This window comes from Phlebotomus papatasi, chromosome 3 (genome assembly GCF_024763615.1).
Source record: "Phlebotomus papatasi isolate M1 chromosome 3, Ppap_2.1, whole genome shotgun sequence".
NCBI lineage: Eukaryota > Metazoa > Arthropoda > Insecta > Diptera > Psychodidae > Phlebotomus > Phlebotomus papatasi.
In genome coordinates, this window is record NC_077224.1 from 44069321 (window position 1) to 44085246 (window position 15926).

Here is a 15926-nt window from a genome sequence, read left to right on the forward strand (position 1 = left end):
ATATTTATTAAAATTGTCAATAATAAAAAGGTGGAATTTGGAAAGAAATTGCCTAGGGATAAAATTCCTGATGTCTACATATCCAGAATATGTTCGTTACGTGCATTTAATGATTTAGGAACCTTATGTAATCCAATGATTTTGGAATACGACAAAGATATTTATACAGCTCTACTGGCCGTGGGTCGATGCATTGTAAAAGGTGATCCTGGAATGGGAAAATCATCAACATTGCAAAAGGCTATGAGTGATATCAAAGAGGCATTCTCAGAATATTGGATTGAATTTTTCGAACTTGGACAACTTTCTAAGGTTTTCAAGTCAAAAATCGATTCTAAATATTTCGACTTTACTGAAAATGAAGCTAAAACGTTTCTTTTCGACAAATTGCTGTCATATGGAAATGATGAGTCATTAGATCGACTACTTCTTGAAGAATATTTAAAACAACGTGAACCAAGGATAATTCTGGTTTTTGACGCTTTTGACGAAATAATGACAACTTTTCAGAAGGTTGTTTTAAATCTAATACAGAGACTTTCTAAGTTGAATATTAACATAATTGTCACTTGTCGCATGCACTGTGAGGAAGTTTTAAAGGAACTAGAACGTTTTGCTGAAATTCAAATACTAGAATACGAAAGAGAACAGTCTGAGGAATTTCTCGAAGCGTATTCCAATTCCAAAGTCGAATCTAAATCGGATTTTATTGTGGTTTTTAAGGAACTTTTCTTCAGAGACGAAACGAAAACTTTTATCGAAACTCCGCTGCTGTTGAAAATGTTAATCGATATCATGATCGATGAATATAACAACCCGGAAAACAAAGTTGATAATCTTAAAGAGATCTACAAAAATGTAAATAATTTTTTGATCTATGACAGAATGTTTAATCTGATTTTTGAAAAATACTACGAAAAAGAAGTAATCGATGCAACGCGTAGGTTTGCCATTCGAAAGAAAGATCAGGAATTGGAAAATATTAGAAAACTCCATTATTCTGTTGCAAATAATGAAATGAATATTAAAAAGACTAATGATGATATATCAGAAATTCTTGAATTAGGCCTTGTAAGTCGCAATGATGATGGTGATTTATATTTCGTTCATCGAACATTTGCTGAATATTTCTTTTCTTACCATTTGGCAGCGGATATTGAGAAAGGTTACAAAAAAGCAATGCAGTACGTTACAATGACTTACAAAACCAGAATTGAGAATCACAATAGCGAAGTTGTAGTTCAATTTGTGTACCAAATGCTCGTTGAAAAAATCAAATCAAAGAAAACATTAATTGCAGAGGTTCAGAATTTTGAAAGTTGTGAAGTATTTTTAGAATTTGCAAAATCTTTTGTTTATTTTTGTTATGAACATATTCAGTCTGATGTTCCAAAAGTCTGCGAAGCTATTAAGAAACTTCTTCCACAAAAGGCCGAAGATATTTTCAATTTGGAAATAGCAACAATATCACCATGGTGCTATATTCTTTACTACAACGTTGGGGCTGATATTGGGAAACTCTATAGTTTGGAGTCATTGCTACAATTCTACAAAGATACAATAAACTCATCGTTCAGTTTGAAAATTTTGAACTATTACAAAAAATCGTGGATTCAGATGTCAATTGAGGATAATTTTCAAGAAAATGGTTGTTTACTTTGCCAAATTTTGTTTAAAAACGGCGTTGAACTAGAAGAAATTTTTGGGTTTACCCTACTAATCCTTCAAAACCAAATTGAACTTTTTGATGGCCAACAAACTGAAGAATTGCCTTCCTCTATTTTCTCTTCTCTAGCACAGTTTTCACTAAGCAAAAAAGATATTTATAATTTTTCGGAATTTGAGAGCGATTTGGAAAAATTGTGGGCATTCAAAAAAGACTGCATTGCTTATACTACCCTGATTTTCAATATTAAACTGAAAAATAGATAGATAGATAGATAGATAATTTTATTCATCACAACGCTTTGCGAACGCAATACAGCTCAGTTGTAATGGGAGATTTGTAAATTTGCGGCCACCGCCGTCTAAGTGTTGGTGTCCAACCTCCAGAGTGAAAACGGTGGAAAACTCCTTCACAGGTTGTATATGCCAAAAACACATCTAATGGATGTGACAGTTTAACATGTTTTTTAAAATCCCCTTTACAAATCATATTACTATTTAACACTTTCAAAATTTCAATCAGACAGAAAGAAACAAAACAGTGAAAATGCTGATCTGTCAAATAATTAAAATGTTCGCATGATTCACAAAGTGTTGTGAGAAAAGAATGGCTAACTCTAATGAGTTGTGAGCCATTCGGGCATAAGCCCTGGCGATGATAAAACGTCGTTATAAAAAAAAGATAAAGTAAATCGGATAAAAACCATAAAAGGTCAACAAAAAAGGAACAAGGTGATAGAAAAAAGTAATCGAAACTATCCCAGAACATCAGCAAGAACCTCCCGCCGCCACAATCCACCCCACCTGCAAGCGGGCGTGTCTCGGAAACAAGTGGCCTGCCATCACTATCGCAGGCCCGTTTACATTTTGGGGAGAGAGAAAAACCGGTGAGGCCGGGAAAAAGAGAGACCCATAGGACGGGACCACGAGCGAGACAGAGAACCCCAACTCAAGTTCAGTACCACCTGAATCCATTTCAATAGGGTACAAAATTTAAATTAAAAAAAAAAAAAATATACACACATATATACATACATATACACATACATATATATATATATATATACATAAACAAATAAATAAGTAAATACAATACTTCAAGACCACCCTCAAGCAGGCGCCGGTAAGAAAAGCCACAGCGAGAAAAAAGGAACTCCCACCGAAATCCGGACAGAATCTCAGCCTTCCGCTATCACAAATCAAAATATAAATATATATATAAATAAGAGGCTATACAAAGAAAAAAAAAAAACAAAAACAAAATCAAATGAAAGGCAAAGGGCTAATGAAAAAAAAAAAAAAGTGTTTAAACAATGTGTGATTGGATCAGCAATACAATCCAGCGACAAATTCGTTACGTCCACTGAGCAGTAAGGTCTTAAGCTCTCCAAAGGTGAAACAACCATCCCTAAAAATACTAAAGACTGAATTGGCAAGCATGGGTGCGCAATAAATAAAACTATGTTTAAAGAGTTCTTTCTTTGGTCTGGGCACCATAAAAAATTCCCGCGAGCGAACCCCCAACGATAAATAATCATTCCGAGGTCCGCTGTTATGTTCACCGCATCTATTGAAATATAGTCTTAAAGTTTTATACACATATAATGATCTTATAGTCAAGATTCCCCAATTCCTAAACAGAGGCTCCGCGTTTTCAAACCTCCCCTTAAACGACATAATGCGTATGATAATTCTTTGCGCTGCATTAAGGCTACGCAGATGAGATGGGTACGTTGAACCCCAGAAAGTAATACCATATTGTAGTTTTGACTGCACCATGGCATAATAAAAAGAAGATACCACATTACGCGGACACGATTCTCTGAGCCTGAAGCAATATCGCATCGAAAGCCTTAGATGAGCCCGCACTCCCTCTACATGATCCCTCCAGTTTAAAGCCTGATCTACAATTAAACCAAGATAACGAAACGCCGAGACTCTTTCGAGCTCGAAACAGGCAGAACGACACCCCCCACTCCCCAAAGATGCATTATCACAGATCGAGGAATGAACGCAAAGCGATGGAACCTGAGGAGTGCCCCTCAAAGAGAAGATCATATATTTGGACTTTTTGCTTAGGAGCATGCAGTGCTGATCAAACCACAGCTTCACTTTCTCAGGTTTTAACCTTTTTCACAGGTTTTAACGACAAGCTTTTAAAGAAATTCTGGGGTATGGCCATTGAAAAAGGGCAAGTTCAAAATTTTCTGCAGAAAATCGACTTGAAAAATTTCTGTGGAGATAAATTTTCTCCTGACACCCCTCGCAATTATCTAAATAAGGATGCATTTTGTGAAAAATGTAGAAAAAATTTCTGTCAGAGGATTTTCTTTGAAAAATCTCTAACGATTTTGAAAGAATTGAAATATGATTTTTTAACCATGAGTGGCAATTCACTTTTCCATTACTTCTGGGTAAACTGTGCATATAATCACTTTGAATGCCTTTTGGAAGTTTTGAAGAAAGACGAAGTTTTGGGATTAATGAATTGTTCTTATTTCCAAGGCAAATCATTACCGGATTTATACAGCGCGAATTTTGAAAATTTCGAAGGTCTTCACTGGTACTTTCACTACATTTACTCTGAACCAGTTAATATTTTGACTGAAGTTCAGAAAAAATCCTCAAAATCGAATGAGAATTGGAATGAACGATCACTTAGGAATGACTTAAGATTTTTTGAACATTTAATGAGATACAAAGAACTGAACTTCTTGGACACTTTTCAACTTATCATGGAGCAAATCTACCAAAATGCCCAAAATTTTGAAACCAAAAATCGATCAAGCGTTCATTTTTTTCATAATGTTGCCCGAATATTAGGCAAATCTACAGAAATTCTTATCAAATTTTTCTCATCAAAGTCATCAACGGAAAATGAAATTTTGTATAAAAATCTCGAAGAAAGAGATGATGATGGAAATACACCTCTGCACGTTGCAGCATTAAATTCCAATTGGTTGTTCCTCGAGCATATTCTCATGGCTTTTCCCCAAAATGATCGTTTAAGTAGAATTTTAGATTTACTTAAAATCACCAATAATTGCCAACAAAATGTTTTGCACTGTGTCCAAGACAAGTATTTCGTAGACAGTTTCTTCAAAAGTCTCCATTGCGGACTTTGGTGTTATCATTACACAACGTATAACAATTGTAGAGAAGTCCAAAAAAGCATTTTGCCCCTTTTGCATCAAAAAGATTTTCATGGAAAAACACCTCTTCATTCATCCTTATGCAGTCACTTTTCTAATTTTCTCATGACCCCAGAAAATATTCTGGCTCTGTGTACAGTACGAGATGGAAAAGGCAATAATATTTTCCATTATCTTGCGAGCAATGAATATGATTTGTATTCGCATAATTTCATCCATTTATTCAATCAATTAAAAAATGTCACCATAGCTACTGCTCTAAACACGAAAAATCAACACGGAGAAACACCTAAGGATATTCATAAACGATTAAATTGCAATAATGTTTTACACTGGTTAACCCAAAATAAATTAAAAAGAACAGAATATTCAATGGAGATTCTCTCACAATTTTTTTACAATTTCAATTGAGGTGAAATGCAACCTCAATAGGAGAATTCTGTAACGATATGACAATGCCATATGACAAACTTAAAACTTTTATTGTTGTAAATTTGGGAAAATATTTTAAAATTTGTTTCATTTCAATACCCGTTAAATCATTGCTCTACCTGCCGATTTTACTCGGAGGTATTTGAGTTGTAACGGCTATATTCTAGTACTTTTAGAGAAATTCTGTAGAGTTTCGGTAGAATTTCTGCAAAAGGAATCTGCATAGTCTCCATTGTGTCAATAAAAATATTGTTGATTTATTTTTATATTATTATTTATTATTTTATTATTTATTTTACTGAATTTTAAAAAAAAAGTTTATGGAATGATGCAAAAACACAAATATTTGGTCGACACTGTGTTTAAGGTTATCACTTCACTATTCTTCACTTAATAAAACTTCAACAAATACTATACATTCATAAAACAAAAAATAATATGATTCACACACAGAATAAGTTAGAATTGCACACAGAGGACAGACGTAACAAAGGAAATGTGCTTAATGTGAAAGCTAGAACTACAAAATTTGGAATACGTTCGATAAAATATACAGCAATTGCAAATTATAATACTCTACCACAAAAATTTAAAAAAATTGGGAATACAATACATGTTAAAAAATTAAAAAAAAAATAATTAAGGAAACACTGTAAGCTTTTCACCTGTCTGTAAGGGAAGGTCGCAACTCAAAATCTAATATTAAAAGAAAAATGTATCAAATATAGTCTTAAGAACAGATCTGTAGATCTAAAAGGCATGAAATAAACTGAAATCTATCTAATCTATCTATTCTCTACTTATAACACGATATCGCAGAATTCTTTATTTTATATAAACACCGTGATATCACAAAAAATAACTCTATTGAATTTTGCAAACTTCAGTGAAAAATATTCCATCTTTTTTGCGACAGCTGTCTGGAAAGTCTGGAATGTAGACCAATTTACAGAAAATCGGCAAAATATCTACAGAAATTCGTCAGAGTGTGCACCAGAATCCGTCAGAAAATTTGCAAACATTTTCTGACGAATTTTGTCTCAAGCCCCAACAAAATTCGTAGAAATATCGGCAGATTTTCTGCAGAAATCTTCAAGATATCTAACGATATTATTTGACGGGTAACTAATAACTTCATAGAGTCTGTCAAAATGACAATGTCATAAAACAAATATTATTTGTTATTAAATTTAGAAGTGGCACAACTTCAAAAGCCAGTGAGTATCGAATAGCCAATATCGCTTAAAAAAATTTAATTTGTCATATGATATTGTCCTTATCATCATCTTCATTTTCAACCGCCTATCCCTATAGGGGTCTCGGGCTCAAGACATCTAAGTTATCAGCCCATGTTTACCGAATCTCCGGCACTTCTGGAAGGTTTTCACGGTAAATCCCGTCAATCCCAAGGCGCTCCAAGGCAAGATCATCAACTTGTCCTAGGTCTGCCTCGTGGTCGACACCTCCGCACAATGGCTTGCAAAGCTTTTCTAAGGAATCTTTCTCTATTAATGTACTGAACATGACCATACCATAGAAGATGTGATTGGAAATAACCGGAAACATTGAATTTGAAACATTTAAATTTGATCGTTTTTTATTAATTTCATGCATTAAAAAAAAATCCGTGGTGCAATTGGTAAGAGCGTTTAGCTCTTGGGCAGTGTGATCCCCGGTTCCATTCTCGCAGTTGTGAGATCGAGTCACACCCGGTGCAAGTGATTGAAGTGTCTGAAGTGACATATTTCTCATAGACATTGTAAATTTAATCGTACAAAAATTGGTAAACTGAACAATGTGCAACTTGGCGAATAATACCCAACGCACAATAACTTTTGTTCAGTAAACATGTTTTTCACATTTCAGTGAGAGTGAGTGAGATCTAGATATAGTCATTTCTGTCATTCTCATGCGCAATTTTAAAAACATGTTTACAAACAAAAGTTATTGTACGCTGGTCATAATGTCCAACGCACACTAACTTGTTTTGTAAACATGTTTTTGAAATTTAAGTGAGAGTGATTGAAAGCGAGATCTAGTCATCTCGCTCTATCTCATATAAAATTTTGAAAACATGTTTACAAACAAAATTTATTGTGCGTTGGGCATAAAGCTCAGTACATTAAAATAAATAAATAATGATTGTGACTGTTTTTTTTTTAGAAAATAAAATATTGATATGAAGTATGGGGATGTCAGTGTGATTTCTAGGGTTCAGCGAAATTTCATCAACGCTTTCACCACATGAGTGACCCCTAATCCGGACTTAAAGGGCTTCCAAAAGGTAACTTAAGCGGTGTAAGGACAATAATTTGAAATGATACACCTCAGTCAAATCAACCATTGATTCCCGAATATTCTGAAAATTAAATAAATGCTTCTATGCATACAACTTTCTCAGAAAGGACATGATTCCAATTAGATGAAAATTTTCTAAAAGGCAGAACTGGGTGCTTGTGCTGCAATCGTGCAGAAACTTTCCAGAATCAATTGTTTTCTTCTACCTGCATTGACTCTTCAATGATTGCAATATTCGATAGAATTTCGCAGTTGAATTTATTGGTGTAATTTCAGAGTAATAATTGGAATTTGGGAGATAAGAGTATTTTGTTCCTCCAGCATAATCTGATGGAAATATTCCAGAATTGTGCTCACGTCTTACTAGAGAGAATTTTCCCTGGTGGAAAATTTGTGAAAATTTTAGGCACTTGCAAAATGAGAACAAATAGTAAGAATAAGAACTATAGCAAGTATATTATGGGGAATGGGACAGACTTAAAAGTTTTGTGATTGCTCTTAAAGTTTCTAATTCACTCAAGTATAATAATAGGATGCTCATAAATCAGATGAGTAATCATGGCAAGAAAAGCGTACAAGAAGTATGAGACTTGGAATGGTGCAAAAGACAAATGGTGAAGATTTTCAAACTGAAGAAAGACGGAAAATGCACATAATGTTGGATTATATTGCGAAAGTGCATACACAAAACACTGTGTCTTTGTCATTCAACCCCATCAAAGTTCACACACTTATACATTTTCCGAGGAATTCACCAAGTAAAAGCTTTCCCCATCATAATATTTACTCACGATGATGAAACTGTATTTCATCTTTCCAAAAGATTCATGTGTACACAGAAATCCGTTGGTGTACTTGGCAAAAGTAGAGCCATTTCGCAAATGAAGCGACACAAATTTTCCTCTAGTGCATTCAGACGGAAATTTCCTATTTATATTTGCACATTACCAAAGTATATAGTTGCAATAAAAGCTTCAAGAATTCAATCTCATTGCGTATAATTTCAATTTGCATTTGCGACATTTTAACATACTGTTTCTGTTCACATTTCAAAAGGAAAGGTAATGCTATATGTCAGTAAAATCAAGTATGAAGGAGAATTGTATTGCTCAAGACCATTGAAAGATACTGGCAACAAAATACTCACCTAAATGTTTCTCTTATCAAATAAATCTCTAATTATCACAAGCAATTATAATTTTAAAATTGTAATACATTGAGTAAAAAAGCATAGATCCTCTCGTAAACAAAATTTGTCGACAGAGGAGGGTGGGACAGTTTTAGGAAGCTAAGGTTTTTCTTTTGGACCTTACTTGCAAAACGTTTACGAACGATCAAGCGAACGAAATCTAGATAGTTGCTCTTTGATATTGGCTCATCAGAAAATATAGCATATTTTCCGATCTCAAGTAAGGGGAGGTGGGCCTACATTGAGCTGGGGCAACATTGAAGACACCTTCTTTCGCATATTTCTAAAGAAGCTGAATCTAGCATGTAATAACATAAAGTGGTCTTCCAGATTAGAAGTTTAGCCCAGTTCCCGAAGGCCTCAAAATCCTAAATCGAAGTTGATTTTATTGGTTTTTCAGGCAATTGATCATTTGTCTTGAACAACCCAATCTCAAGTTAAAATTTTCTAAAAATTCTTGACTGGTAAGAAATTAAAGAAGTTAAGCCATATGGCTAAGCCTTCGGTCTGAAGCCCATATAACATTAAGGTTAGTTAGGTTAGTCATTATTTCCAGCTTCTTTAAGAAATATACGTGAAAAGACAGCGTTTTCAATGTAGTCCCAGCTCAATAGGACTTCACCTCCCTCTATTCCTAATATTACTCCTAGTCTCTTCCATGCAGCCTATGCATTATCATTTTTTGATGCAGATTGTCAGTTCTCTTAAACGAATGTTTTATCGCTTAATGTTATGATAGAAGCTGCCTTTTACAGTATGATTTTCGGCGCTGTCCGTTCTTTAGACAATTCCCCTGTGATTCTTTCATTGGAAAATTATTTTATGTGTGTGCAAATTTGAATAAAATTTTTAAGAAAAGGGACAGATAATCCTAACCGGCTTATGTAGGTGAGATTCTTAACGTGAGCTAACTCGGAGTGCATGCAAATTCGATTTAGAGCTGAAGTTGGGAGACGCCATTCAGTTATCTTGAATAATATTCGTGAAATTATAAAAATTTTGTATTTAAACCAAAATATCAAGAATTTGGATGAACTGACAGAAAAGTGTTATATGGGTGAAATGTAGACCAGAATGTTCTCTATAATTTTTCCATAGAACATGATCTCATCGATTACTCAGAAGCCAAGATAATCGAGGTTTTTTGTTTCTTAACTCGTTTTTTCATCCAGAGTGCCCCAAGTGTTCATTTATTGAACTTCAACTAAATCAAAGAATTGTTGTATTTTGCGGGACTTTCCATTTAAACCCCTATTTAAAGTGTCTTGGTGGAGTAGAGGCAGTCAAATTGGCATCTGAGTGATTTCAAAGCGTTATTATGGGAAAAATCAATTTTTTCACACTTAAACGGCAAAATCGGAGTGATAGCGTAGTCTGACCGGAAAATGATGTATGGACGAAATGTAGAGAAAAATGTGCTCTACAATTATGTTGAAGTAATCATCAAAATCGGTTCAGCGACAGTCGAGATAATTGAGGTTATGTGATATTGAAATTCGTTTTTTGACTGTGGCGCCCCTGGTGTTGGTCCCACGAAGTTCAAATATTCTAGAAAGTTGTAGTATTTGGTGAGATCTTTCGTTTAAGCCCTCATTCATCAAAATCGGTCACATAGAACCGGAGATATGATTTTTTAAATTTTGTGAAATTTGACCCCTCATATCTCCGGTTCTATTAAAACCATAGCGCACATACGCACCATTTTGGAAACGTCCTAGACTGGACTACAACATACTAAAATTTCATTAACTTGCACAATGCCGTTTTTGAGAAAAGTGACTTTGAATTTCGATGAATTTTGACGCTATCACAGCGCCACCTGTAGTGACTTTTTGAACTTCCATCTGAAAGTGCTCATCGAGACAAAACCAAAAAGGTAAAATTTAGGTCGATATGTTAATTAGAACCGGAGATAGAGGCCGGTCAATGTTCGAACTTTGACCCCTTATAGCTCGGGTCAGGGGTTATGGATCGACTTAAGGTTTTTTTTGTTTGATAGGTATAATCAACGGCTACAACATACTACAATTTCAGCCCGATTGCATAAGAAATTTTTGAGTTATTTAACTTTTAAGATTTAAAAATTTTCTTTTTAATAATAGCGCCCCTAGCGGTGGTTTTATGAACTTGCGATGTTAGAAGAGGAAGTGGAATTTCACGAGAGCTTTCCAAAAAGCCCTCATTTTTTAAATTCTGACAATTAGAACCGGAGTTATGGCCATTTTAAGAAAATTTTTTTGGACCCTTATAGCTCGGGTCAGGGGGGTCGGGGGACCTTAAGTTTGGTATTGATGGAAAGCTCTAAGGCCTAGCTATAACATACTAAAATTTGAGCCCGCTCGATGCCATAGGGCCGGAGCTATTGAGAAAACAAAAAAAGGGGGGTCTTCAAAATGGCGGAAGGAGGGGTGGGGGGTGGGGGGTCAATGCGCCATGTTGCAATTTTCATACGATATTTAACCTTTGCCGAAAACCGCAAGTCGATATCTTTTTTAGTTTAGGAGCTATTAAGCTCCAAAGAGCGGCCGGACGGCCGGCCGGCCGGGAACGTAACTTAGCCCCCCATATATTCGTGATCAGGAAGTGGCGAAACACATTTTGGCCAAGTTTGAGTGCGATCGGAGGACATGAAATTTTGTTAGGATTATAGTAGGTGAGATTGTTAAGAATCTCACCTAATAACAAACATAGTGTAAAACTCGATTTGAAACGTTTTTTTTTAATTGAAATTACATAGAGTGTCTGAAAATCTAGCTACGAGGATAATTGAAATATTGTTTTTTTTCAAAACAAAGATACAACATACTACGGAAGACCAGAAAAACTTCAAAACCTTTTCAATATAATTTCTGAAGTCGAACATCTCGAAAACGGCTGAATTGTTGAATTGTTTTTGAATATGGCACAAATTTCCGATTTAGATAACTCTTTTAGTTTGCAATATTCTACGGGCGAGTGCCCATGCTTCGTACGACCCCAAGCTTCGTAACGACTAAATCCAGATTAACGACTAATTCGTAATCTCTATCCTGGTTAAGGGCTTAGAACACCCAGCTTCGTAGCCTCACGCCTGTCGATCTTCCACCACTTCAGGACGATTTTCGCAATCGATCCGAAGGTGCTCCAAATCAAGATCATGAATTTGATTCAGAAACCTTGTCCTAGGTCTGCTCCGAGGTCAATGTCTCGTCTCTTGCATAGCTTTTCTGCCAAATCTTTCTTCACTTCAGCAATTAACCGGTCAATTGCTTTTTGCACTTTGCTTAAGGTACTTACAATCGGAAAATTTTACTAATATATCATTTCCTTTTTAAAGAATATTGTCTCATAAAACGTAAAAAACATTAAATTAGTGTAAAAAAGCAATGACCATGTACGAGTAGAAAAGCCCAGTCTGTTCGCTATTGTGTCACTGACCAAACATATTTTTTTACTGACCGGAATTATTTTATTTAACAGCACTTTATCTTGAAAAAAATTGTAAGTTGCAAAATGAACCCAAAGAAATAATTTTGCTTTGAAGATAGTTTTTTCAATTGGATTGAAAGGCAAATCTATTTATATCGTTTTTGCATCGTGAGACATAACCCATGAAAGAAAATCACCTAAATTGCACGATTGCAGAGTTGCAGAAAAAAAGAATGACTCTAATTTTTCTCGAGGGAAATCTCTTGAGAAAATATTCTGCAGCAGTGTGAGAATTGCTCTATATTTTCTTCCTAATTTTTCCTGCAGTTTTTCAACACTGCACATACTTCTTCTGCAGACAATATGAGATTTATCACCTGAGAAAAACTGCTGGCAATGGATGCTTAAGGGCAAATTATTGCAGACGTTTTCAGATAATTTTTATTACTCAATCAATTGATAGGCCGGATGAAGGGACTTTAGAGTTTCTTCCATATCCCAAGAGCTTCTTGCACTCACTCCAAAAGCACCATCAGCCCCAAACTTTGGGGTGTTGTGATGCGGTGAATATTGGGTTGCAGTGTTGGATTTTCGCTGGTGATAAATTAAATGTCATAAATCACAGGGGGTTCTTGTGGTTGAGGGTGGCAGGGGATGAATTTTGACTTTTCGCCTAGAGACCCCCGAGGCGGGTGGTTACGGACATTTAAGTAAAACACGCGATAAATTGTTGATATGTGCCACTGTAAGGGGAGTTCAGTTTCCAAGGAGAGGGGATGTTTTTGGGAGCAAAGGAAAACTCTCAGTTTTCTTGCTCCTCATCTATTATACAATGTATACAATGAATATCAAAGGTATAAGACGAAGAAGTAGATGGATGAATACGAAATGAAAAATACCTGAAGACAAAATATGAGGTAGATGTCAGGTTTTAAGGATGGTAACATGGAGAATAGACTCGTTTTTCATTTTAATACGTTATTTATATTATATTTTTCTGTGTCTCTTCGTTTTTTCTTTGAATTTTTCCTTACGATGTTATACCTCGTAAATTATTCCAATCCACTTGGTACTGTACAGAATATAAACATGAACATTGCAAAATTAAAAGAAAGCACATCTTCTTCGATTTTCTTCAATAACAATGGTTTACTTGAAATTTTGAAACAACAGGAAATTTTCTTGCTTTCAGCTTTTTCAACCATCATTTTCCTTATTTTCACCCTTATATCCATCATGAAAGAGCTGGAAAAAAATTCTTGGAATAATTTTACTGAAAAGGAACTCCTCCTTATTTTTCTTGTTCATTACAATGTAAGGGGCAGATAACTAGTTCTTTTAGTTTGCAATATTCTACCGGCGAGTGCCAATGCGTCGAACGACCCCAATTTTTAGAACATTTAAGTATAGTTCTTAAAATTTAAATTTAATTTAAGATTTCAGTTTGAACTCCACAATTCACTCAAGAATAAAAATCTTATAATATTAAACCGATATTCTCATTGTATATGGAAGGCAATGAAGGAACATTTTACTTACGAAGTGGTAAGGATGTAAGGGTGTAGAATCATGCATTGTAGAAATAAACCGACGTGTTATGCAATCAACTTAAGGGATCCCGGAAGTCATCAACTATCTCCAGAGCTTTTGGCTCGGTCTCCAAGCATTCATCAGTGGCTGGAGCAGAAAACAAGAGTCGTATTTTATTAAAAGATTTTAAATATATACATTTTCTCAATAACTCACTAAGCCTTGTAAATTTCTCCTCTATAAGACTACTTCAGAGTTCTGGTCAGGATTGCAACAGGGCATAAAAGGGAATTGGGCACTACTTTACACTGTATTTTAACAATTTTTTTTTAATTTTTGGCACAAATTTTATATTTTCGTCTCCTTGGATTTCGCTGGGAGTTTTCCTTTCTTAGTACTGGACAGTCTAGAGCTGAAGAAACGGTTTTTCTCTTAGAAATTTCTGACCGTTGCGTTGGTGATTTGAGTGAGTTGTTCAGAAAATATATGTATTTAAAATCTTTTAATATAAATAAATAAATAAATCATATAAATACGGTTTTTTTTCTCTGCTCCAGCCACAGATGAAGGCTTGTAGACAGAGCCGAAAGCTCTGGAGATAGTTGATGTGTTTCTCTGAGGGATTGTTAGTTTTCCGACGACTTCTCGAATCCCTTAAGTTGAGAGCGTAGACTTCTCCGAATATCCCCGACTTTTTCCATCCGGAATGAATCTGTGGATGAACTAAAGATTGTTTTTCTCCTCATCTACCAATCGTATCCATGAAGTAGATGTCCACCATTCCCACAGAGAATCCCTCGACCACTTCCCCTGAGGGGCAGGTAACCTCCTTCGACGGCGACGAAAATAATACTAATGGGGCTCATGATGCGTTTTCTGCATCCATTGACTTCAAGTTATTCTGGGAAACCAATGTTTAGTAGCTTCATGCACGATCTAGATTCCTGATTTGGTGGGCAGCTCTTCCGATGATCTTGAATGGCTTAAGCTTCCTCCGAGAAGTTCATTTTCTGCATTGCATTTTCGAGAAGTTCATTGGGACTGATCCAATCCAAACTGATCCGGTCAGAAAACCGTTTATATTATGCCCTACACACTTACGATTTAATCCGAGATATGGATCAGAAACTGATGGAAAAGAAATCTGATCATTATTTTGATTAAAATTAAGTTAGGCCGTCTCTAGGCTTATGTCGCAAGTATGTCTAGGGCATTAGATTAGTGGGATAACACTACCATACTGATACAAATGGAGTTTATTAGGATTTTCGCCGTAAGTTAATTGATTTTATATGATAATGAATTTTAATTGAACAAAGAGTGTACGTTATAATCAACCTTTGATGTATAAATCTTTTATTTTTAAAAGTTACATTGATTTTTAGTGAGGTATTCTGTGAGGTGATTAATTATCGGCAAAATCTTTTTAGTCAGACAAAAAAATTCAAATTGGTCAGTAAAAAATAAAATATGGTCAGTAAAAAACTTTAAAAAATCAGTAAAAAATTAAATTTGGTCGGTAAAAAGTCAAATTCGGTCAGTAAAAAATTAAATTCGGTTGTTATAAAAGTTATAACTTTGCATATCCGGATTCAGATAAAAAGTATTGCACATTTCGTATTGCGGAAACTTCGTATTTTAGTACATTTCGTATTTTACCATTTCGTATTTCATATTTCGTCTTTCCAAAATTTTGTACAAAAATTAAACAGGTGCTACTGATAACTTTCCAAAGTACAGAAAATTTCCCTCTGCCGCAACAGGTGCTACTGATATTTTCCTAAAACACAGAAAATTTATCTTTGCCTCAACAGGCGATGCAGATAACTTCCCGAAGCACAGAAAATTTGATTTTTTACGGACCAGGTTGTTTATTTTTTACTGACCATTTTTTATATTTTACAGATTAAATTTCATTTTCTACTGATTAATTTTGATTTTTCACTGATCAAATTTAATTTTTTACTGACCACAATATACGCTGATAAAATGTGATTTTTTACTAATCAGATTCTTTATTTTTTACTGACCATATTTTATTTTTTACTAACCGTATTTGATTTTTTACTGACCACAATTGACTTTTTACTGACCAAATTTAATTTTTTTACCGCTTTTTTTAAGTTTTTTACCGACTATATTTAATTTTTTACTAGCCATATTTTATTTTTAACTGACCACATTTGATTTTTTACTGACCAAATTTAATTTTTTACAGACCAAATTTTATTTTTTACTGACCAAAAAGTCGC